Source organism: Grammomys surdaster, unplaced genomic scaffold (genome assembly GCF_004785775.1).
Source record: "Grammomys surdaster isolate TR1022 unplaced genomic scaffold, NIH_TR_1.0 195, whole genome shotgun sequence".
NCBI lineage: Eukaryota > Metazoa > Chordata > Mammalia > Rodentia > Muridae > Grammomys > Grammomys surdaster.
The window spans coordinates 920,074-946,583 of record NW_021604640.1 but is presented as its reverse complement, the minus strand read 5'-3'; the positions used below and the strand labels follow the sequence as shown (position 1 = coordinate 946,583).

Below are 26,510 nucleotides of genomic sequence, written 5' to 3'. Positions count from 1 at the left end.
CTCTTTTGACAGTTCCTCATCCCATTCCTCCTCCCCCTTGTCTCCAAGAGGATGTCCCCACTCCCCACCACCTCACCACACCCCACCAGGCCTCCCCACTCTCTGGGATCTCAAGTCTCTCTAGGGTTAGGTCCATTTTCTCTCACAGAGGCTAGACCAGGCAATCCTCTGCTGTATACGTCAGATTTACTTTCAAGAGGCCTATTTACTCCTTCCTCTGCTTCTTATCTTCATGCTCATGTTCCTTGAGGTGACTGTTTTCAGAGGGTCTTTTAGAACCACCATGCTCTTTTACTTCTTTCAAAAACTTGTCCAAACAGAAAGGATCTTCTTCAAAGTGTACTGGTCCTTCTCGTCCTCTCTGTCTCTGGTCTGACCCAGAAATTCCCTATCAGGAACAAATCTGTTGGTCTTTATTCCGGTTGTAATGTTATCACTGCACATGTCATCCAGAATTTTACTGGGCCTGTAAATACTCTGAGCCACATCATTACCACCTCTCCATCCCTGATCATAAACATTGTAAATTTCATCTTCTCCACCTGGAAACCCACTGTCCACACCCTTGGACAGGTTGAAGAGCCTTTGGTCATACTGTACTTCATTGGAAGTTCAATAATTGGACACACTAAGAGCAATAACTTCACTGATATCATGATATTCATTTCTCTGTCACTTTCATTTCTTATCGGGTTTTGCCCTGGAAAGGTTCTGGTCGTGCTCTCTCTCTTTTCCCCTGTCATGACAGATTTCATCCCTTTCACAGGCCTCTCCATCATCTTTTTCCACATGGGGTTTCATCCCAGCTCTCCTTTCTCTGGCTTTCTTGGGCACTTTTCTACATTTCTCTTCATGTTTCTCCCTTTCTTTTTGAGCCATCTTTCTCTCCAATTGTGCTTGCATTTCCATAGAATCATGTGCCTTCTGATCAGCCACTTTGGCAAAATTTTCATTTATATGTATAAGCTGTGGTTCTCCTTCATCAGCAGCCACCTGTTTATCCAATGGAATCTTATAACCCTCCAAGTTCTTCCAGTTGGAAAAACATGGCTTGATCTTCTACCCCTGCTGTTCTTTAACAGTCTTCTTGATTAGGAGAGTACAGTACAGTTGCCAGAGGAGAAGGTAGTCCCTGGGGAATTTTCTTACTAATTTTGAATCTTGGAGGCTCCATTCAGTCTTTCTGCATTTCTACCATTCAAATAATCCTCTGTTTAGCTCCAGAATTGAATGTTCCTCCTTCCTGAGATGGTGTGTAGCAGATATACTGGGCAGGAATCTGCTTGTCAGCGTAGTGAACTGACATGGCCATAGCAACCTTCCTTGATACTATTTTCTCCAAGGCTACTCTTGCTTTTTCTGTCATCTCTTTAATGGTCTGGGCCACTCATAACTTTCTTTGAAACCAGGTCAGTGTATTTGCTGTAAATGACCTTTATCTTTGGACAGTCCTGTCCAGCAATTGCATCATATTTAATTTTTGATCCAACTGAATGGCCAATGCATTCGATATTTTTTCTTTCGTCCAATATCTAGAGGATACTGGGCCACATGGGTTTCTGGAAAAGCTCTCTATCTTCAAAATACTCTAACAAGCATGGAATCCAGCCTTTCCTGTATCTGTATTGGGGAGACTCCGTTCCAGAGACCAGTGAGGTCTGCTGTGATCTCTGAGATCTTGCCCCATCTTCAGCTTCAAGGTGGTTCTGAGCTAGCTGAGTAGGCACTAGCAAAAACATGGTGCTTACCATCTTCTCTGAAGATTATTGATACATGTAAGAAGATTTGTTCTTAGATAGGTGTTTTCTGTGTAGCCCTGGCTTCCCTGGAACTCTTTCATATAGACGAGGCTGGCCTAGATCAGATATCTGTTTACCTCTGCTTCCAAATTCGAAGGTAGCAAGGAGAGACTACTGTGCTTACATTGGTCAGAGCTTGAAGATATATATATATGTATATATGCCCCTCCTCTACAGTGATGCACTCCTCCAAGGCCACACATCCCGATAGTACCACACCTTGCACTAAACATAATTAAATCAGGAATGAAAAGGCAGACATAGATCCTTTGGATCTGTGCTGGTACCCTGAACAGTCCTAGGGAGCCAGCTCTTCACCTAATCCCCTAAACTCAGAGGAAGCTTGACTCTTAGAAGCTCTAACACACCCAGGAACATAAGATCACAGGATCACAGGATCTCAGGAGTTTGGTCACAAGAGGATTTCAGGATTCCAGAAGCAGCCTGACTCTCAGGAGCTCTTACACTCAGGATCTCAGGATCACAGGATCACAAAAATAGCTGAACTCTGAGGAGTTCGGACACAACAAAGATAAAAGGAAAGACAGGCTCTAGTCAGAAACAGTGAGTGAAGGGAGCACTAGAGATAGCCAGATGTCGAAAGGGAAGCACAAAAACATAAGCAACAGAAACCAAGTTATTTGATATCATCAGAACTTAGTTTTCTCACCATAACAAGTCCTGAACACTCCATGACACCAGAAAAGCAAGATTCAAATTTAAAATCATTTCTCATATTGATGGTAGAGGACTTTAAGAAAGACCTAAATAACCGGCTCAAAGAAATACAGGAGAACACAGTTAAACAGCTAGAAGCACTTAAACAGAACATAAAAAAATCCCTTAAAGAATTACAAGAAAACACAACCGAAAAGGTGAAGGAATTAAACAAAACCATTCAGGATCTAAAAATTGAAGTAGAAACAATAAAGAAATCACAAAGAGAGACTACCCCAGAGATAAAAAACTTAGAAAAGAGATCAGCAGTCATGGATGCAAGCATCACCAACAAAATACAAGAGATAGAACAGAGAATCCCAGGTATAGAAGATACCATAGAAAACAGTGACACAACTTTCAAAGAAAAGGCAAAATGCACAAACCTCCTAAAGTAAAATATCCAGGAAATCTAAGACACAATGAGAAGACCAAACTTAAGGATAATAGGTATAGAAGAGAGTGAAGATTCCCAACTTGAAGGGACAGTAAATATCTTCAAAAAAATATAGAAGAAGATTTCCCTAACCTAAAGAAAGAGATACCTATGAAAATATGAGAAGGCTACGAACTCCAAATAGACTAGATCAGAAAAGAAATACCTCCCGCTGCATAATAAGCAAAACACCAAGTAAAAAAAAAAACCAAAGAAATAATATTAAAAGCAATAAGGGAAAAAGGTCAAGTAACTTACAAAAGCAGACCTATCAGAATTACACCAGACTTCTCACCAGACACAATAAAAGCCAGAAGAGCCTGGACAGATGCCATTCAGACCCCAAGAGAACATAAATACCAGCACAGGCTAATATATCCAGCAAAGCTCTCAATTACCATAGATGGAGAAACCAAGACATTCCATGACAAAACCAAATTTATACAGTATCTTTCCACAAATCTAGCACTACAAAGGATAATATAGGGAAACTACTAACACAAGAAGGGAAATTATACCCTAGAAAAATAAAAAAATTAATAAAGAAGATAGCCACACATACATGACTCTACCTCTAATAACAATAATAACAGGAAGCAACCATAACTTCTCTTTAATGTCTCTTAACATCAGTGGACTCAATTGCTGAATAAAGAGACATAAGACTATTGGACTGGATACCTAAACAGGACCCAAAATTTGCTGCATACAGGAAATGCACCTCAATGACAAAGACAGACACTACCTCAGAATAAAAGGTTGGAAAAATTTTTTCCATGAAAATAGTTGCAAGAAACAAGCTGGAGTAGCCATTCTAATATTGAATAAAATTTACTTTCAACCAAAAGTTATCAGTAAAGGTATGGAATGTCATTTCATACACATAAAAGAAAAAATTCAACCAGGATGAAATCTCAGATCGGAACATCTCTGCTCCAAATGCAAGGGCACACACATTCAAAAAAAGAAAATCTACTAAATCTCAAAGCACTTATTGTACCTCACAAAATAATAGTGGAAGACTTAAACATCCCACTTCCATCAATGGACAGATCATGGAAACAGAAGTTAAACAGAGAAACAGTGAAACTAAGAGAAGTTATGAACCAAATGGATTTAGCAAACATCTATAGAATATTTCATCCTAAAGGAAAAGAATATGCCTTCTTCTCAGCACCTCATGGTACCTTCTCCAAACTTTACCATATAATTGGTCACTAAACAGGCCTCAATAGATACAAGAAACCTGAAATAATCCCATGCATCCTATCATATGACTATGGACTAAGACTGGTCTTCAATTATGACAAAACAATGGAAAGCCCACATAGGCGTGGATAATGAACATTGATAACTTGGTCAGGAAAAAAATTAAAGGAAATTAAGACTTTTTAGAATATAATGAAAATGAAGACATATCAAACCAAAACTTGTGGGATATAATGAAAGCAGTGCTAAGAGGAAAACTCATATCTCGATGTGCCTACAAAAAGAAACTGGAAAGAGCATACTCTAGCAGCTTGACAGCACACCTGAAAGCTTTAGAATAAAAAGAAGCAAATACACCCAAAAGGAGTAGACTACAGGAATAATCAAACATGAGGCTGAAATCAACAAAGTAGAAACAAAATAACTATATAAAGAATCAACAAAACCAGGAGATAGTTCTTTGAAAAAATCAACAAGATAGATAAACCCTTAGACAGACTAACCAGTTGGCACACAGACAATATCCAAATTAATAAACTGAGAACTGAAAAGGGAGACATAACAACAAAACCAGGGAAATTTAAAAGAATCATCAGATCCTACTACAAATCCTCTACTCAACAAAACTGGAAATCTGGACGAAATTGACAGATGCCAGGTAGCAAAATTGAATCAGGATCAGATAAACCATCTAAACAGTCACACAATCCCTAAAGTAATAGAACCAGTCACTGAAAGTCTCCCAACAGCCATCCAAAAAAAAAAAAAAATGAACCAACCAACCAAACAAACAAACAAACAAACAAAAAACAAACCAAGACAAGACAAGACAAAACACCTAAGGACCAGATGGGTTTAGTGCAGAATTCTATCAGACATTCAAAGAAGAATTTATACCAATACTCTTCAAACTTTACAAAGTAGAAATGGAAGGATCACTACCCATTTTTTGTTGGGCAAATATCAAATAGTTCTTTTTGCCAGTGCCCATGAGCGCAAGCCCAGATATCAGGGCGGTCCCGGGAGCCGAGAGACCTCGGCTGCCGCTGGCATTCTCTGGTACAAGTGGCTGCAGAGTCCCGAGAGCTGAGACGCCCAGACACTGCGCACCAGAGGAGATGCTGGGGCTTGAACAAAAGCGGGCAGAGAGTGTCCCGCTCTGCCACTCAGAGAGAGCACGGCAGAGTGTTGAGGTGCTCTGGGAACCTCGGCTCTCAGGTGAAAGTGTCTGGAGGCTCGCTAACTCTCTCCCACTCCCGCCCTTCTGAGTTGGTTTTGGCTTACACAATTAGTCCAGGATTTCACGAGACATGTGGAGATTTAAGATACGTTGATTTATTAACAGACAGGTTTGGATGGTGTGGAACTCTCCTGAAACATGTCGGAAAGTGTTTGTTTACAGATTGGAAGCGGGTGGGGCTTCAGGTTACACGACCCAGCAAGGGCTTTATGTTAGGTCTCTGGGTTTTGGGGGCGTGGCTGGACACCCAGGATTTTATAGTCTCACATCCCACCCTTTATTCTTTCATAAAAAAGGGGGGCATCTCTGAAGGTGGAGTCATGTGACAAGTGACTCTCATGTGAGTCTCTCCGTGGGAGGGATTGTGGAAGCTGAAGCTCAGAGAGTTAGAAGGCTTGGGAAGGTCCGAAGCACCTACCGCATCAGAGGCTAGTCTCAGAGACTAGGGTGGTGCAGGGCTTCTAGGGGCTTACTATCAGGCTTTCTGACCTCTCTCATAGCCTACTGCCCCACAATTTTTTACTATGTATCCACAATTGTGTTCATAACTAAATCACACAAAGACCCAACAATGAAGAGAAATTCAGACCAATTTCACTTTTCAATATTAATGCAAACCAAATCCAAGAACACATCAACATGATCATCCATCATTATCTAGTAGGCTTAATCTAAGGAATGCAGGAATGGTTCAATATATGAAATTTATCAATGTAATCCACTATATAAACAAACTCAAAAAACCCCACGTTATCATCTCATTAGATGTTGAAAAACCATTTGACAAAATTCAACACCCCTTCATGATAACAATCTTGGAAAGATCAGGATTTCAAGGTCCATACATAAACATAGTAAAAGGAATATACAGCAAACCAGTAGCCAACATCAAACTAAATGGAGAGAAACTTGAAGCAATCCCACTAAAGTCAGGGACAATACAAGGCTGCCCACTCTGTCCCTACCTATTCAATAGAGTATTTGAAGTCTTAGCCAGAGCAATTAGACAACAAAGAAGGTCAAAGGGATACAAATCAGAAAGGAAGAAGTCAAAATATCATTATTTGCAGATAATATGATAGTATACTTAAATGACTCAAGACTTCCACCAGAGAACTCCTAAACCTGAAAAACAACAGCAATGTGGCTGGATAAAAAAACTAACTCAAAAAAAATCAGTAGCCTTTCTCTACTTAAATGATAAGCAGGCTGAGAAATAAGTTGGGGAAAAGATACACTTCACAATAGTCACAAATAATATAAAATACCTTGGTGTGAATCTAGCCAAGCAAGTGAAAGATCTGTATGAGAAGAACTTCAAGTCCCTGAAGAAAGAAGTTGAAGAATATTTCAGAAGATGGAAAGATCTCCCATGCTCATGGATTGGCATGATTAATATATTAAAAATAGCCATCTTGCCAGAAGCAATCTACAGATTCAGTGCAATCCCCATCAAAATTCCAACTCAATTCTTCAAAGAGTTAGAAAGGACAATTCTCAAATTAATTTAGAATAACAAAAATCCCAGGATAGAGCAAACTATTCTCAACAATAAAAGAACTTCTGGGGGAATCACCATCTTTGACCTCAAGCTGTACTACACAGCAATAGTGATAAAAACTGCATGGTATTGGTACAGAGATAGGCAAGAATATCAATGGAACAGAATTGAAGACCCAGAAACAAACCCACATACCAATTGTCATTTTGTCTTTGACAAAAGAGCTAAAACTATTCAGTGGAAAATAGATAGCACTTTCAACTGAACTGCTGGTTCAACTGGAGGTCAATATGTAGCAGAATGCAAATAGCAAATCGATCCATTCCTATCTCCTTGTACAAAGCTCAAGTCGAAGTGGATCAAGGACCTCCACATAAACTCAGATACACTGAAACTAATAGAAGAGAATGTGGGGAATAACCTTGAGTACTTGGATACAGGGGAAATGTTCCCTAACAGAACACCAATGGCTTATACTCCAAGATAAAACATTGACAAATGAGACCTCATAAAATTGCAAAGCTTCTGCAAAGCAAAGGGCACTCTCAATAGGACAAAATGACAACCAATAAAATAGGAAAAGATCTTAACCAATCCTACATACAATAGAGGACTAATATCCAACATATATGAAGAACTCAAGACATTAGATTCCAAACAATCAAATAACCCTATCAAAAATGGGGCACAGAGCAAAACAAAGAATTTTCAACTGAGGAAATTGAATGGTTGAAAAGCACCTAAAGAAATGTTCAACATTCTTAGTTATCAGGGAAATGCAAATCAAAACAACCCTGAGATTCCATCTCACATCAGTCAGAATGGCTAAGATAAAAAAAAATCAGGTTATAGCAGATGCTAGCGAGGATGTGGAGAAAGAGGAACACTCCTCCATTGTTTGTGGGATTGCAAGATGGTACAACCACTTTGGAAATCAGTCTGATATGTACTCACTGATAAGGGGCTATTAGCCCAAAAGCTCACAATACCTAAGATAAAACACACAGACCACAGGAAGCTCAAGAAGGTGGAAAACCAAAGTGTAGCTTCTTTGGTCCTTCTTAGAAGGAGTTATAAAATACATAAGAGAGTAAGTAAAGATAAAATGTGTGGAGCAGAGACTGGAGGAGGAACTGTCCGGACACTGCCCCACCTGGGGTCCCATCCCACGTTCAGTCAGGAAATGCAGACACTGTTGTGGATGTCAGGAAGTGCATGCTGACAGGAGCCTGATACCTGTCTTCTGTGAGGCTGGGCCAGAGCCTGACTTATACAAAGGCAGATGCTAGCAGCAAACCATTGAAGAGATCACAGGGTCCCCAATTGAGGAGTTAGAGAGAAGACTGAAGGAGCTGAAGGGGCTTGAGTCTCCATGGGGAGAGAGAAAATCCTAACCAGCCAGAGCTCCAGGGTTTAAACTGCCAGCCTGGGAGCACACTTGGAGGGACCCATGGCTCCAGCTGTGTATATAGTGGAGAATGGCCTTGTTGGGCATTAGTGGGAGAGGAGAGCATTGGTCCCATAAAGGCTAGAGGCCACAATGTGAGACAATTCAAGAGTGGGGAGGTGGGAGTGTAGAGGGAAAAGTTATGGATACTGGGTATATAGAATCCTTTTTAGATATAAAATATTCTTTAGGCTTTCTTTAGGAATGTGGAAAGACCAGTCACCATTACTGGAACTGGCCGACCCACAAAGAGAAAGGAAAGAATGCAATTTAGTCAGGTGGAACCAAGCTGAGAACCATAGTGACAGAGCAAGGCCGAAGTGACAGGGCAGGACTACATTCTTGAGAAAGATAAGCGTACGGAGAGTTTTCATCTGATCCTGACTCATGTAGGTCGGGTTCCTTTGGAATTTTCCACTATTTTTATGTTATACCACCCTAGTAACCCCCTCACCCCCTCCTCATTTCCTTGGTTTGTGGTTTTTCCCTTTAAAAACACCCCTCAAACTGGCAGTCGGGGTCAATTCAGCTCCTGCATGGGCATGCAAATTGACCGGCAGCTAGTTGTCACGCCCTAATAAATAACCTCGCAATTGCTCCGGTATATGGTGTCTCGAGTAGATTACTGGGTGGTCGCGACTTTCTGAGACTTGAGAGAGGGTCTCCCCTCTGCGGAGGTCTTCAGGAGTATGTGGATGGGTGGGGGCATTCCCTCATAGAAGCAGGAGGATAGGGATGGGACAAAGGTTTCTAGGGGGTAGAATAGGGAAAGGAAATAACATCTGAAATGTAGATAAATAAATTTTCCAATAATAGTAACAAGAACAACAAAAACAACAACAACATATAATGGAACTCCTTATCGCAGTCAAGCACTTGAGACTTCTTTTCAGCAATTTAATATTACCCACATTACTGGGATTCCTTATAATTGTCAAGGACAAGGGACTGTGGAAAGAGACTCTAGAACTTTAAAATGATATATTCATATATTTTAAAAGAGGGAGGTATATCCCCATATACCACAAATTTGTTTAAATCATGTTCTTTTTAATTATTTATTTTGAAATTTGGATACCAAGAAACTTTCTGCTGAGTCTCTATTGCACCCTACAACTAGACATACTTATGCTTAGGTTAAAGGAAAGGATCCACTTCAGGCATGATCCCAGTCAGGTATCTAATATGGGGAAGAGGGCATGTTTGTGTTTTTTCTGCAGGACGCTGAAGGAGCATGGTGGCTGACACAGGGATAGGTGAGACATGCTGATGCTGGGACAAAGAATGATTCTGACCTGTGAGCTTGCTGAGTGTCCTGACAATGGTGACAAGGAAGCTGTATTGGATATATGTTCTCATTTTTGTTTACCTGTATCCCAGATGGGACAAGCTGCCTTGCCTCAAGTTTTTAGACTCTGTGGAACAGAGAATCAAAAAGAGAAGTTATAATGACTCTTGTATTTTTCTTAAATGTGACCAGTTATTTGGACTCAATCGTGGTCTGGTCTAGAAATCAATCCAATGTTGGAAATAACAGTCTTCATTTGGAAGGCTGGATCTGGACATTATCAGAGACGTATTTGGTAGTTAGCTGCAGTTCTCTATGATGTTATGTTAGCAAGAGATAAAGTTGGGACAGGATCTCGATTTCAAACAAGTGTTAGTACATGTGTTAGGCTCTTTTAATTGTCAAGTTAAAATTACTTTTGTTTCTTCTACAGTATTTAATATAAGTTGCATCAATTGTATACTTTCTAATTGTGTTACTGTGTTGAAACCCGGCACATCTCTTATGGAAGTCTATCAACCAGCTTGTGTTTTATTGCCCAGAGTATCACAGAACCTTGGTATTCTGAAAATAGCTTGCAAGTACTGGAGGAAGTGAGTCAGGCTTTAAGCAGAAGCAAGAGGGAAGTGGGCTTGATTTTGCTGGTATAACAGCTATAATTACATTAATTGCTAGCACCATTGCTTCTGCAATTACTTTGAAAAAACAAGTTAAGACAGCTACTTTTGTTAATCATTTAGCAAAAATATGTTACTAATGTGTTGAATATACAAGAAGATTTAGATAGGCATTTGGAACAATGGATTGATGCTCTTTATCCTATTCAAATTATTGGAAGGAGGTTCAAAGTTTAAGAGAACGGAGCCATCTCAAATGTTATGCCTAATACCATTGGTTCATATTAGTTCTAAAATTGACAGTGGTGCTCATTATAATTAGGAAGAAATTTAAAAACACTTGTAGTGTATTTGGCATAATTCTAACAGTTTTCTGGATGTTTTAATGATACATAGTAAGATTATGATTTCAAGAATCCTTCTCCGCTGAGCATTGATGTGGCAGATACTACAGATACTACCCATGACCTCAGGTCAGTATTTCTATTTTGGTCAAGCCCCAAGAATGGCATACATAGCTTGATCATACTAGCCCTTTTTGTCCTGGGAATACTTTTATTCCTGCCTAATGTGTGAAAGCTTCTCTTTAACAACATCAGCATGTTGGCAGCCAATGAACATGGCTTGAAACTCAAAATGGACTCTCAGATAGAGTTATTAAATTAACAGGCTGGCAAGCCAAGGATGGGTAAGATTCTGCACAGAGCCTTATCAACATAAGACACAAGTGCATTGCTTTTGATAATATATATTCCACGATAGGTAAGGAAGACATTCTTGTCAGAATGACCTAAGACATGCTCAGTCTTGTTTATTAAATAAAAATGGGAAGGGGCAGAGAGCTTTTGAGGATGCTTGACAAGAATCTGACATGGGCCAAGGGCAAGGAAATGGGTTGTTTGGCAGGAATCTGACATTGGTCAAGGACAAGGAAGTGGGCTTCAGGCAGGAATCTGATATTAGGCTAGAACAAAGCAGTAATTTCTGGCAGGAATCTAATTCTTAGTCTAGAACAAGAAGCAATTTTAGGCAAGAATCTAAATATTAGGCTAGAATAAGGAAGAAGGCTTCAGACATGAAAATGACTTTAGACTAAGACAGGGAAGTAGGCTCAGATATTTTGGTCATCCTGATAAGCCCTTAGAAACAGTGATCATGGGAGTCTTCATGAAACTTTTTTTATTGCCTTGCTTGTTCATTGACTATTTGTGTTTACTGTCTTGCCTGTTCCTTGACTATTTGCATCTATTGTATTGCTAGTTCCTCAACTTAAATCAGACCTTAACACTTGCATGTAATTAAAATGGTATAAAAGGAAAAAGCAGGCATGGGGGGTGGGTTGGGGGTTTTTAGGGAAGGGAAATGGGGAAAGAGGATGGTATCTGAAATGTAAATAAATAAAATATCCAATTTAAAACAAGAAAGGCAGGCATAATAACAGAAACTGAGGAAATTTTTTAAAAAATAGTTGGATCCTACTACAACAGTCTATAGTCAACAAAAGTAGAAAGCCTAGATGAAATGGATGAATTTTTTAGACAGATACCAGGTACCAAAGTGTTAAATCAGGATGATATAAACCATCTAAAAAGTTCCATAACTGCTAAGGAAGTTGAAACAGTCATTAGAATTCTCCCCACCAACAAAGCCCAGGGCCAGATTGTTTTAGTGCAGAATTCTATCAGTCCTTCAAAGAAGACCTAATACCAATACTCTTCAAACTATTCCACAAAATAGAAACAGAAGGAAGACTACCCAATTCGTTCTGTGAAGCCACAATTACACTCATACCTAAACCACACAAAGACACAAGAAAGAGAACTTCAGACCAATCTCCCTAGCGAATATCGATGCAAGAATATTCGATAAAATTTCACAAACTGAATCCAAGAACACATCAAAATGTTCATTCACCATGATCAAGTAGGTTTCATCCTAGGAATGCAGGGATGGTTCAATATATGTAAATCCATCAATGTAATCCACTATATAAACAAAATCAAAGAAATCAAAACTACATGATCATCTCATTAGATGCTGAAAACGCCTTTGACAAAATACGACACCCTTTTTTGTTTAAAGTATTGGAGAGATCAGGAATTCAAGATCCATATCTAAACATAATAAAAGCAATATACAGCAAACTAATAGCCAACATCAATCTAAATTGGGAGAAACTCAAAGCAATCCCATTAAAATCAGGAACAAGACAAGGCTGCCCACTGTCTCTCTCTATATTTAATATAGTATTCAAATTTTTAGCCAGAGCAATTAAAGAACAGAAAGAGATCAAGAGGGTACAAATTGGGAAGAAGGAAGTTAAGATATCACTATTTGCAGATAATATGATAGTATACATAAGCGACTCCAAAAATCCTACCAAAGAGCTCTTATAGCTGATAAACAACTTCAAAAAAGTGACTGGATATAAAATTAACTCTATTAAATCAGTAGCCTTCCTCTACTCAAAGGAAAAATGGGATGAGGAAGAAATTAGGGAAACAACACCCTTTACAATAGTCACAAATAATATAAAATATCTTGGTTTGACACTAACCAAGCAAGTGAGAGATCTGTATGACAAAGAACTTCATGTCCCTGAAAAAAGAAATTGAAGATTTCAGAAGATGGATAGATCTCCCATGCTCATGGATTGGCAAGATTAATATAGTAATATTAGAAAAAGCAAATCTCAAGTTCATTTGTTATAACAAAAAACCTCAGAATAGCAAAAACTAATCTCAAGGCCATTTCTTAAAGTAATATCTACATGGATGCTATGTGCAGAAGTTTCAGTAGAGGTAGTGGAGGATGTAACTGAGCACAGACAAAGGCATACTACCTATCCATTACAAGTTCATAACTTGATCAAATATATAAATCTGACCATATATTTATATGTCTTATATAAGTCAAAGTTGCCTTCTATATGGTGGAAGTGACTGTTCAGCTAGATAGAGCAAGAGACCGGTGATCTTGGCCTGGATGATGTTTAGAATTTGTTTCCTGCATTTTCATAGTGGATGTACATACCACTTATGACCCAAAATAAGGAAAACACAAAAATATAGAAATATTTGTTCATACATTTGTTAAATTATTTCATTTTTAACACTTTCTCTAGTTGCCCTACTATGATGTTACTCCCATTTTAAAACACACTTCTGTTTTTCTACTTTAAAAATGGTCAGAAAAATTTTAGAAGACATTCTGAGGAATAGCAAAACATAAAACTTTATGTTTTATAGTAATGTATTTAGATTTATTAATTTTGTATAGTAATTCACTAATTAGAATTATTACCCACTGATTTTTTGCATATATATGAAACTATAAAATTAAATGACTTTCATGTTTAGAAATTATTTAAATGTTTTCTTTACCAAAATTTTAAACATCATCAAGAAGAAATATATATATCCTAATTTTCCTTTATCTCCCCTAAGTTGTTTTGGTCAAATATCACTCTAAAGCACAATCAGTAAACTCTAATGTCAAGTGTTAGGTATCTTTGATTAGTATGTTGTTTGTTGGAATGCTAAAATCCCACTAAAAAAAGGATTCATATGCCAAATGGGAAGAGAAACTTAACATTTACCAGTGTCAGACAAAAATGCGTGGAAATCAATGGAAATTAAGAGTTAGTAAAAAAAAGATCACATAGAGTACACAGAGAAAACTGAACAGTTTATCTTCAAATAAAGGAGATGATAAATATGGAGATTACAAAAGAACTATAATCATCTGTTGTAAATCTGAGTTTTTCCTGAAAGTTTTATTACCTCTGTGTCTTGTTTTATAACCAAAAATAATAAAATCACCTCATTTTATAAAAAAAAGTTTAAAAAAAGTTCTGTGATTTTTGATGGTACTTTGTGTCATATAAATATCCTTTTAAATCATACCTTCTCATATGTGTCTCACAAAAATTTTGTGAACTATGTCAGTTCACTTGAGAGAAACTCATTTTTACTAAAATTGCTTATTCTATCTTTTCAGAATTAATATGTAAAGTCAGATTCAAGAAGGTTTGAATATGTTTTTTTTGAATATTTGTTTTTAAGGTCTTACAGTCTTCAAAAAATTTTTTGCAGAAAAAAAAAAGCATGGAAGGCATGGGGCTGGAGAGATGCCTCAGCAGTTAAGAGCACTGACTTCTCTTACAGAGGTCCTGAGTTCAATTCCCAGCAACCACATTGTGGCTCACAACCATCTGGAATGAAATCTGATGCTCTCTTCTGGTGTGTCTGAAGAAGAGTGACAGTGTACTCATATACAAAAAATAAATAAATCTTATAAAAAAACAGGCATGTTAGCACTCTCATTGAAAAGACTAGAGTTGTTGAAATATATAAATAAAACACTTCTGAGAGATTGTAGTAGAAAGAATTAGAGAAATTAAAGTATTGAGTTTTGTAGTCTGGAGTGACTATAGGATTGTAATATTTGGAATTAAGTATCAGAATGGAATTATGAGGTATAGTGAGCTTTGACCTGGTGATGTTTTAAAGTATTCTGAAAACAAATATGTCTCTGCAGAGTCAAGTTAAATGTTCTTTGACATAGACATCATTTAAGCCTGATATCACAGGTCCTCTCAGCTTAATATTTTACGGTGCTTAAATATCCTTTGATTTTAAATTCCTCAGCCATGTGAGAAAAATGCTAACTTTATTGATAAAAATTTTGGGTCTCAACAAGGACATTTTCTTAGTCAAGTTTCCTAGGTGTAGCATATAATAACCAAGTTCTCAGCTTCATATCTGTTCCAAGCATCATCATGCTCTCCCTAAATCATTCAACTGTTAAAAAAATAATCTGTGTAGGTAGGTAAGAAGCTTTATATATATAAATATATATATATATATATATATATATATATATATATATACCTCTCTGTTTAAATTATTTGATTAAAATCAACTCTGAGCCTTTTGGCTAGGACAGACAACTAGCTGGTCTGCTCCTGTGGAGACACCATATCCTGAGCCATCCTAGAGGAGCCACTGAACTCAGAGCAGTGGGTAATAATCCTCTCCCACTATCCTATGCCCCAGAGGTACAACTGGGAGCCAGGGTGCTCTGGACCCACCAGCCACCCAAACCCCACCCCTTCGGAATACCACTTCCCTTTTGCCTCTTGCTTGGTCCTTTGGCTGGGGCAGACACCTAGCTGGTCTGCTCCTGTGGAGACACCATATCCTGAACCATCCTAGAGGAACCATGGCACTCAGAGCAGCAGTATTTCAGGATCCCAGAGGTGGCCTGAGTCCCAGGAGTTCTTCCAACAAGGAGCTTAGGATCACAGGATCACAGAGACATCTGGACTCTAAGGAGTTCTGACATAAGCAAGATAACTGGAAAAACAGACTCCAGTCAGAAACAGTGAGTGCAGGTAACACTAGAGTTAACCAGATGTTGAAAGGCAAGTGCAAAAACATAAGCAACAGAAACCAAAGTTACTTGGCATCATCGGAACACAGTTCTCCTACCATAGCAAGCCCTTGACACCCCATCACAACACAAAAGCAGGATTCAGAATTAAAATCACTTCTCATGATGATGATAGAGGATTTTAAGAAGGACATAAGTAACTCCCTTAAAGAAGTACAGGTGAACACAGGTAAACAGGTAGAAGCCCTTAAAGAGGAAACACAAAAATCCCTTAAAGAATTGCAAGAAAACACAACTAGACAGGTGAAGGAATTAAATAAAACCATAAAGGATCTCAAAATGGAAGTAGAAACAACAAAGAAATCTCAAAGGAAAACTACCCTGGAGATACAAAACCTAGGAAAGAGATCAGGAGTCATAGACACAAGCATCACCAACAGAATACAAGAGATACCTCATGTGCAGAAGATACTGTAGACAACATTGACATAACTTTCAAAGAAAATGCAAAATGGAAAAAGCTGCTAAACCAAAACATCCAGAAAATCAAAAACACAATGAGAAGACCAAACCTAAAGATAATAGGTATAGATTAGAGTAAAGATTCCCAAGTTAAAGGGCCAGTAAATATCTTCAACAAAATTATAGAGGAAAACTTCCCTAAACTAAAGAATGAGATGCTCATAAACATACAAGAAGCCTACAGAAAGCCAAATAGACTAGACCAGAAAAGAAATACCTCACATCACATAATAATCAAAACATCAAATGCACAAAACAAAGAAAAAATACTGAAAGCCTTAAGGGAAAAAGGTCAAGTAATGTATAAAGGCAGACCTATAAGAATTACACCAGACTTCTCACCAGAGACTATAAAAGCCTGAAGATCCTGGACAGATGTCATACAGACCCTAAGAGAACAAAAATGCCAACCCAAACTACAATACCCAACAAAACTCTCAATCACTTTAGATGGAAAAATCAAGATATTCCATGACAAAACCAAATTTGTACAATATCTTCCCACAAATCCAGCACTTCAAAGGATAATTGATGGAAAATGCCAACACAAGGAAGGAAACTCCAACCTAGAGAAAGCAAAGAAGTAATCTTCCAACAACCACAAAAGAATGTAGCTACACAAACATAATTCCAACTCTAATAACAAAAATAACAGGAAGCCACAGTCATTTTTCCTTAATATATCTTAACATCAATGGATTCAATTCTCCAATGAAAAGATGTAGACTATCAGACTGGATATACAGACAGTACCCAGAATTTTTCTGCATACAGGGAATGCACCTCAGTGACAAAGACAAGCACTACCTCAGAGGAAAATGATGGAAAACCAATTTCCAAGCAAATGGTACCAAGAAACAAGCTGGAGTAGCCATTCTAATATCAAATAAAATCAACTTTCAACCAAAAGTAATGAAAAAGATAAGGAAGGACACTTCATTCTCATCAAAGAAAAAAAAATACCAATGTGAACTCTCAATTCTGAACATCTATGCTCCAAATGTAAGGACATCCACATACATAAAAGAAACTTTACTAAAGCTCAAAACACATTGTACCTCACACAATAATAGTTGGGGATTTCAACACCCCACTCTCACAATGGACAGAACAGAAACTAAACAGAGACACTTTGAAATTAACAGAAGTAATGAAGCAAATGGATTTAACAAATGTCTATAGAATATTTCATCCTAAAACAAAAGAATATACCCTTTTCTCAGAACCTCATGGTACCTTCTCCAAAATAGACCATATAATCAGTCACAAAACAGGCCTCTACAGATACAAAAAGATTGAAATAATCCCTTGCATCCTATCAGATGAACACAGATTAAGGCTGGTCTTCATTAATGACAAAATCAATGTAAAGCCCACATACATGTGGAAACTGAACAAGATATACTCAGTGATGACTTTGTCAAGAAAGAAATAAAGAAAGAAAGACATTTTAGAATTTAATGTAAATGAGGACACATCATACCAAAACTTGTGGGACTCCATGAAAGCAGTGCTAAGAGGAAAGAAAACTCATAGCGCTAAGTGCCTATGAAAAGAAACTGGAGAGAGCATACATTAACAACTTGACAGCACACCTGAAAGCTCTAGAAAAAAAAGAAGCAAATATACCCACGAGTAGTAGAAGGCAGGAAATAATCAAACTCAGGGCTGAAATCAACCAAGTAGAAACAGAAAGAACTATACAAAATATCAACAAAACCAGGAGCTAGTTCTTTGATACAATCCACAAGATAGATAAACCCTTAACCAGATTAACCAGAGGACACAGAGACAGTATGCAAATTAATAAAATCAGAACTGAAAAGTAAGACACAACAACAGAAACGGAGGAAATTTAAAAAGTCATCAGATCCGACTACAAAGGCCTATACTCAACATAACTGGCAAATTTGGACGAAATGAACAATTTTCTAGAAAGATACAAGATACCAAAGTTAAATCAGGAGCAAATAAATCATCTAAGCAGTCTCATAATAGCAGCAGTCATTAAAAGTCTCCCCACCAACAAAAGCCCAGGACCAAAAGGTTTTAGTGCAGAAATCTTTCAGACCATCAAGGAAGACCTAATACCAATACTATTTAAAATATTCCACAAAATTGAAACAGAAGGAACACTACCCAATTCGTTCTATGAAGCTACAATCATGTTCATACCAAAACCTCACAAAGACACAACAAAGAAAGAGAATTTCAGACCAATCTCCCTTATGAATATCGATGCAAAAATACTCAGTAAAATTCTAGCAAACCAAATGCAAGAACACTTTAAAACAATCATCCATCATGATCAAGTAGATTTTAGCCCATGAATGCAGGAATGGTTCAATATTTGGAAATCCATCAATGTAGTACACTGTATAAACAACTGCCCCCCACCCCCCAAAAAAAAACCACATGATCATCTCACTAGATGCTGAGAAAGCATCCCTTCATCGTAAAAGTCTTGGAAAGATCAGGAATTCAAGGCCCATATCTAAACATAGTAAAGGCAATATACAGCAAACCAGTAGCCAGCATCAAACTAAATGGAGAGAAACTTAAAGCAATCTCACTAAGATCAGGGACTAGACAAGGCTGCCCACTCTCTCCCTACCTATTAAATATAGTACTGGAAATCCTAGCCAGAGCAATTAGACAACAAAAAGAAGTCAAAGGGATACAAATAGGAAAGGAAGAAGTCAAAATATCACTATTTGCAGATGATATGATAGTATACTTAAGTGACCCAAAACTTCCACCAGAGAACTCGTAAACCTGATTAAAAAAAAAAGAACTTCAGCAAAGTGGCTGGTTATAAAATCAACTCAAAAAAATCAGTAGCCTTCCTCTACATGAAAGATAAACAGGCTGAAAAAGAAATTAGGGAAATGACACCCTTCACAATAGTCACAAATAATATGAAATACCTTGGTGTGAATCTAACCAAGCAAGTGAAAGATCTGTATGACAAGAACTTCAAGCCTCTGAAGAAAGAAATCGAAGAATATCTCAGAAGATAGAAATATCTCCCATGCTCATGGATAGGCAGGATTAATATAGTAAAAATGGCATCTTGCTAAAACCAATCTACAGACTCGATGCGATCCCAATTAAAATCCCAATTCAATTCTTCTCAAAAGTTAGAAAGAGAAATTCCCAAATACATTTGGAATAACAAAAAACCAGGATAGGACAAACTATTCTCAATAATAAAAGAACTTCTAGAGGAATCACCATCCCTGATCTCAAGCTGTACTACAGAGCAATAGTGATAAAAACAAACAAACAAACAAAAAACAAAACAAAAAACTCTGTATAATATTGGTACAGAGACAGGCAGGAAGATCAATGGAATAGAATTGAAGATCCAGAAATGAACCCACACACCTATGGTCACTTGATCTTTGACAAAGGAGCTAAAACTGTCCAGTGAAAAAAGGACAGCATTTTCAGCATATGGTGCTGGATCAACTGGAGGACACCATGTAGAAGAATGCAAATTGATCCATTCTTATCTCCTTTTACAAAGCTCAAGTCCAAGTGGATAAAGGACCTCCATATAAAATCAGATACACAGAAACTAATAGAAGAGAAGATGGAGAAGAACCTCGAATACTTCGGCACAGCAGATAAGTCCCTGAACAGAACACCAATGGCTTATGCTCTAAAATCAACAATTGACAAATGGGACCTCATAAAATTGCAAAGCTTCTGTAAGGCAAAGAACACTGTCAATATGACAAAATGGCAACCAACAGATTGGCAAAAGATCTTTACCAATCCCACATCTGAAAGAGGGCTAATATCCAATATATACAAAGAACTCAAGAAATTAGACTCCAGACAACCAAATAACCATATTAAAAATGAGGTTCAGAGCTAAAGAAAGAATTCTCAAATGAGGAAACTCGAATGGCTGAGAAGCACCTAAAGAAATGTTCAGCATCCTTAGTCACTAAGGAAATACAAATCAAAACAACCCTGAGATTCCACCTCAGTAAGAATGGCTAAGATCCAAAACTCAGGTGATCGTAGATGCTGTCAAGGATATGGAGAAAGAGGAACACTTCCCCATTGTTTGTGTTATTGCAAGATGGTACATCCACTTTCAAAATCAGTTTGGCAATTCCTCAGAAAATTGGACATAGCATTACCTGAGGACCCAGCTATATCACTCCTGGGTATATTCCAAGAAGATGGTCCAACATATAACAAGGACATATACTCTACTATGTTCATAGCAGCCTTATTTACAATAGCCAGAGCTGGAAAGAACCCAGATGTCCTTTAAGAGAGGAATGGATAGAAAAAATGTGGTACATTTACACAATGGAATATTACTCAGCTATTAAAAACAATGAATTTGAGAAATTCTTAGGTAAATGGATGGAAGTAGAAAATATCATCCTGAGTGAGGTAACCCAATCACCAAAGAGCACACAGGGTATTTCCTAACTGATTATTGAATATTAGCCCAGAAGCTTGAAATACCCAAGATTCAACTCACATACCACATGAAACTCATGAAGAAGGAAGACCAAGTGAGGGCGCTTCGGTCCTTCTTAGAAGGAGTAACAAAGTACTCAAGGGAGCAAATATGGGGACAAAGTGTGGGATGGAAACTGAAGAAGGGGCCATCTGGAGACCATTCCACCTGGATATCCATCCCATGTGCAGTCACCAAAGGTAGATGCTGATGGGGATGTCAGGAAGTGCATTCTGACAGGAGCCTGATATAGCTGTGTCCTTAGAGGTCTACCAGAGTCTGACATATTCAGAAAAGGATGCTCACAGCTAACCATTGAGCTGATCAAGGGATTCCCAATGGAGGAGTTAGAATGAAGACTGAAGGAGCTGAACGGGTTTGTGGCTCCATGAGGAGAGCAACAATACCAACCAACCAGAGCTCCCAGGGTCTAAACCACCAGCCTTGGAGCACATAGGAAGGAACCCATGACTACAGCTGTATATGTAAGGGAGAAGGGCCCTGTTGGGCATAGGTGGGAGAGTCGATCCTTGGTCCCATGAAGGCTGGACGCCAAGTGTGGGGGAATTAGAGGGTGGGGTGGGGAGGTAAGAGTGGGGGGAGTGAGAGGAACATCCTCATAGAAGCAAGAGGGGGGATGGGATAGGTAGTTCCTGGGCAGGGTGGTGGGGGAAATGGGGTAAGGGCATAACATCTGAAATGTAAATAAAATATCCAAGAAAAAAAGAAATAATGAAATAAAAAGAAATCAACCCTTAAATGAATGACAGATTATAAACCAGAAAAACCAAATTATAAAGAATACTCATATACTGAATTTAAAGTATTCCATAACAATGTCTTATGAAGCCTGAGGCCTCTTTTCTGTCATGAAGAAAGCTTCCTCTCTCTTTACCCCCTGTAGCCCCTTCATTGGGAATCAAAGAAGATGACGAATATGTTACCTTCCTTCAAGCTGTTCATCAGCTTTCCAAACTTTTAATTTGTATTTTGAGTGTATCTTGTAGAATGATTTTCATATCTATTCTTTTTTTCTCATAGTCTTCAGGAAAGATGGGACATGATTCACATACTTCAGTAGATTGTTTTCACAAAACTGCCACATATTCAAAGAATGTGCTACCTCCTTGATTGATTGGATACAATGGTACAAAATAATGACAAAGGCAGCCACAGAAATGTCTTTTCAGAGGCTTTCACCTGTCAGTCAATATCTGCCTCCAGATTGAACTCAATTCATAGCACTAAGTTTGAATTATTCTCTGCACCACAGTGTTGCTGAAAAAAAACCTGTTAAGATTTTCTGTTTTAGTTTTAAGATACGATTTTCTATATCTTTCTCCTTTGCAGAAAGTATTGATATCAATTTTTTCTGAGAAGAATCATTTTTCTTGAGATCAGATTTTAATAATGTCTATGTCAGGGAACTTTTGAGTTAACTCTGCATAGACATGTTTTTCCCCAGTATGTTTCTTTTGTTCTATTTTCTGGTTTGTAGGGGGTGAGTACACACTCATGTAGTCCAGAGGTTTCATCTTATTCACTGAGGTAGCATCTACCAATTGGACTCAGAGCTCTGTGATGCAACTACTCTGGTTAGCCAGCTTGCTTTATGTGATCTCTTATGTGAGCCTTCCCAGTCCTGAAATCACAGGTGGGCTATGCCCAAATCAAGTTTGTGTATAGTTTCTACTGTAATGTTTCACAATTCTAACTTTTGATTCACACACCCCAAAGTTTTCTTAATTCAGTCACTACTTGTTGGTAACAAACCATGAACTGCATCCACCTACCAAGAGATACTACATCAAGTACAAATTTTGGGTATATTTTTCCAGAGTTCTTAAGTCATAGTTGACCATAAAATGTGTATACAGTTGAACATCACATGTTATGATTTTCATATATCAGTATGAATTGATTAGCACAATCAAGTAAAACAAACATACCTGTCACAAAGATATTATTGTGATCTATGTATGTATTTGTATTAAAGTAACAATATCTGCTGTCTTAGAACATTTCAAACAAATAAAACACTCATGCCAATTATGATCTCCATACTATACACAAGATTCCCTAAACTTAATTCACCTTATAAATGGAGGGTTGTACCTTATAACTGGAGAGTTGTACTGGGAGATCAAGTTCTCAAATTCTCATCCCCCTCCAACACACACATATCCCAGGTAACCAGCATGGTACCCTTAGCATAGGTTCATCTATTGTGTTGAAAAAGAAATACAAGTTTCTTTTAGAAAGTTAAAACTGAAATTTTGCAGGCATAGGTGTTTCAAGGCAGGATTGTGTGTGTGTGTGTGTGTGTGTGTGTGTGTGTGTGTGTATTCCTGGCTGTCGTGGAACTCACTCTGTAGATCAGGCTGGCTGGGATCTCAAAACTCTACATGTCTCTGACTCACAACTGCTGAGATTAAAGGACTGTGCCACCACTTCCTGGCTATTGTCTTTTTTTCATCATCTTCCAAAACTTATTTTATGGTTCAATCTAAAGAGATGGAAACACTTAATTCTAAGGACTACCCCAATTGGGTCTCTTAGTCACTGCAGCATTATAGTTACAGTATTTTTGGGTGTAGACAATTCCCTGAGATATAAAATTCATCTCTTTTGGATATAGGTTTGTTTGATCACATTGTAGTTTTTTTTAAAAAACCTGCAATGTTTTGAAAAACCTCCATGTGAATTTTGATAATGATTGCACCAATTTATATTTCCACCAGCCAAGTATAAGGGTAATATTTTGTCTTTTTTCTCATTATTCTGTCATTATATCTTATGAAAATATTTTCTACTTTTGAAGACATTGGAGCTTGTGTTGGACCTCACAGTCAAAGTTAATATATTTTAAAGTTACTCATGACTTAAGACACATATCCTACTTTGTAGTGAGCTCATTTGATTAACCTGCCTTAAAAAGAACAATGCATCAATAAACTTTCCTTGCCTTTGAATTCATATGTGATCATCCTTCAAAACCTAAGCTAATGCATAGCTCTAATCTTAAGTTTTGAACTTTTCCATTTCCCTAACCTAAAGTAATATACCTGTATGTATGTATATAATAATAAATGCTAAAAGCAACAAGAGGCTAGAAAGAATCTTTAAAAAAATCATATAAAACAAATATCCATGACAAATGTTTGATATAACAAAGATATAGGTTGATATGTCTGTGTGCAATGTTGTTATAGTACAGTTTGTTATCAGGATCTGTTGGAATTAGTGACTTGCTGCCTTATCCAACTCTTAAAGATTTCTGCAAATTATCCCTCATTCCTTCCTTATGCTATGCTTTCTGTGCAGTTCAATAAAAGAGAAAGCACATCACTTTGTAAGTTATACGGGCACCCCCCCTACACACACACACACAGACTCACTAACAGACAGATTCAAAAGTCACCATATAGGGAAGCACTAATTTAGATTCATATAACAGACAAACAGAAAATGACCAGAGATATAGGGAGAGAAATGCAGAGAATTTAAATCAGGCATGAAGGTGAATGCCTAGAATCCTAATACTTGAAATATAAAAACAGGATATTAAGAATGTAAGGCCATCCCTAGCTGCTTAGCAACATAGTCTCACCTACATGATACCTTGCTTCAGAAAGCAAATTGTTAAGAAATTTTCAAAAGAAAATCATAGACAAAATAATAAACAATAATCAAGTTTATATTTCTTCCATTAGAGTAATAAGAGAGAACAAAACATGTTACTGAAGCTGTCCAGGAGGTTGTAGCTAATAGAATATTCAGTGCAGTATTAGTTGACTAAATTACAGCTTTATAGAGCTTCCCTAGTTAGAAAGAGAAAATTTCTAAGAAAACAAGTGCAACTGTACTCATGTAAGGTATGTTTGACTTTTATAGGTTTTGACCAAATAAGTTAATCATAAAAAAAGTAATAAAAATCTTACAATTTTCATTTTTTCATTAAGCTTCTCCAAGCCATTTTTTCCTTCCAAAGTGATTATCTCTATATAATTCCAATAGTTTGGATTCCCTAGTGTTGGGGAATTTGAGAGCAGAGAGGCGGGAATGGGAGGATGGTGGGAGCACACCCTCACAGAAACTCCCAAAATTATATGGATTGGATATGATAGAGACAGGCCACCAGAAGACTAGATTCCAGAATTCAAACAAAAAATATCTTAATACTAAAATTTGTTTTGAGAATTGTATATTGCAGAATACACAGCCTTTGTGTATCTACAAGCAAGCTGAGCAGACCTACTCAAACCTCTGATGTCCTGGAATCTCAGCTGAATGCAGTGAAGACACAGCTGTCAAAGGCTTATCAATTTACTCTTCCCCCCACCCCTCTTCTAATATCTCAACACCCATAATCAGCTTAAAGAAGTTAATGAAGAGTTGGCGCCCCTATGCCCTGGGCTTCGGGACTGAGGTGGTTAATATTGGGCTGTCTTTCTAGGGAAAACTAGTGGTTTCATTGGAACAGGGAGGAATAGCTAGGATTTATTGCATAGCCATAACGTATTGGTAGAAATCTGTATCATTATTATTAAGTTATAACTGCAGTTATAATTTCTTAAATGGTACAAAATTTACTTTGATTTCAAATTTAAGGTTTTCATTGATATGAGTTTCTTATTGATATAGAAGTGAGACTAATATTGTTACTCTCATAAGTATTGTGCCTATGTAACATATTTAGGAATACAAGGCTTAGACCCAGTCCTTCTTTAACTTTTTAACTGATTTGAGATGGTTAGCCTGTGAGTTAAGGGCCTATAACAAATTCATGGTTCTGAGTTTATTGTTAGGGTGTTTTCTATATTTTATTTAGAAATAGCTGAGAGGAATTAACAGACAACAGTCTAGATTGCCTTAAATGGATAGTTGGTTTTCAACACATCAGAAGTCCACAGAATTGACGTTACAAACATTTCTGCACTAAGGTTGGTTCATTTTGATCAGAGACCTATCTGCTCCTCACAGCTTCCTGTCTTGGATTCTAAGAAGAAATTGAGTGTCTTTGGAGTTACTCCAGATGTAGTGAGACACCCACTAGGCAAGAATTCCCCGTTTTCATCTACAGACAATTTACTGTGCTGAAAAGAACACACTTGGAGAATAGTCGACTGATTATATATGCCAAGACAGAGTAATCAGCCCTTAATAATTCTGCATCACTAGGTCTGTCCGATGATCCTGGGCCAGAAGGCTGAAGAACTGATGCTCCAATGTTTTGTAGTATAGGGACTGTCCAGGTGTTTACCGGTCTCTGTAAATTGGCTAAGTTTTAGAAGCTATGCTTTGTGCTTCCCATAATTTCAGTTAATTCATTCTGGATTTCTGACGGGGTTGAAGACTTACAGTCTCATAGCGAATCCCAGCTATTTACTTTGAGAGAAAAGACTTGAGAGGATGGTTTTCAGCTGACATTCATTCTAAAGCCAAGAAAAAAAACAGGTTCAGAACTAAGTCTTTTAGTTAGGAGAGATGACAGTGGTTCTGTTTAGTCAACAAAATGATGGACTGGGTATTAGGTCTATCTTGTACATTACTGATACAAATTGGTATAGTTATGCTTTACTTGTATTTTGAGAGAAAAGTTTATCTTAAAAGGAAGGGTGATATGTAGGAGGAGCTATGGTGGGAGGAGTAAGGAAGAGGAGGAGTAACAAGAGGAGGAGCTAGGAGATGAGAGAGAGAGAGAGAGAGAGAGAGAGAGAGAGAGAGAGAGAGAGAAACATGGAGGCAGATTGATGTTTGAGTGTCTCTGCCAGTCAAAGATAGTTGGTATAGCTAGGTTGGGTATTGGGTTACACTTCTGATTGTATGGTATCTTGTTATTGAGCATTACCAA

The 26,510-nt window shown here is 37.6% G+C and overlaps 1 pseudogene; it reads right to left on the bottom strand.

The window, feature by feature from the left end:
- Positions 1-205: 205 nt before the first annotated feature.
- LOC114623282 lies at positions 206-1,751 on the bottom strand (annotated as a pseudogene).
- Between the last annotated feature and the right edge of the window lie 24,759 nt (positions 1,752-26,510).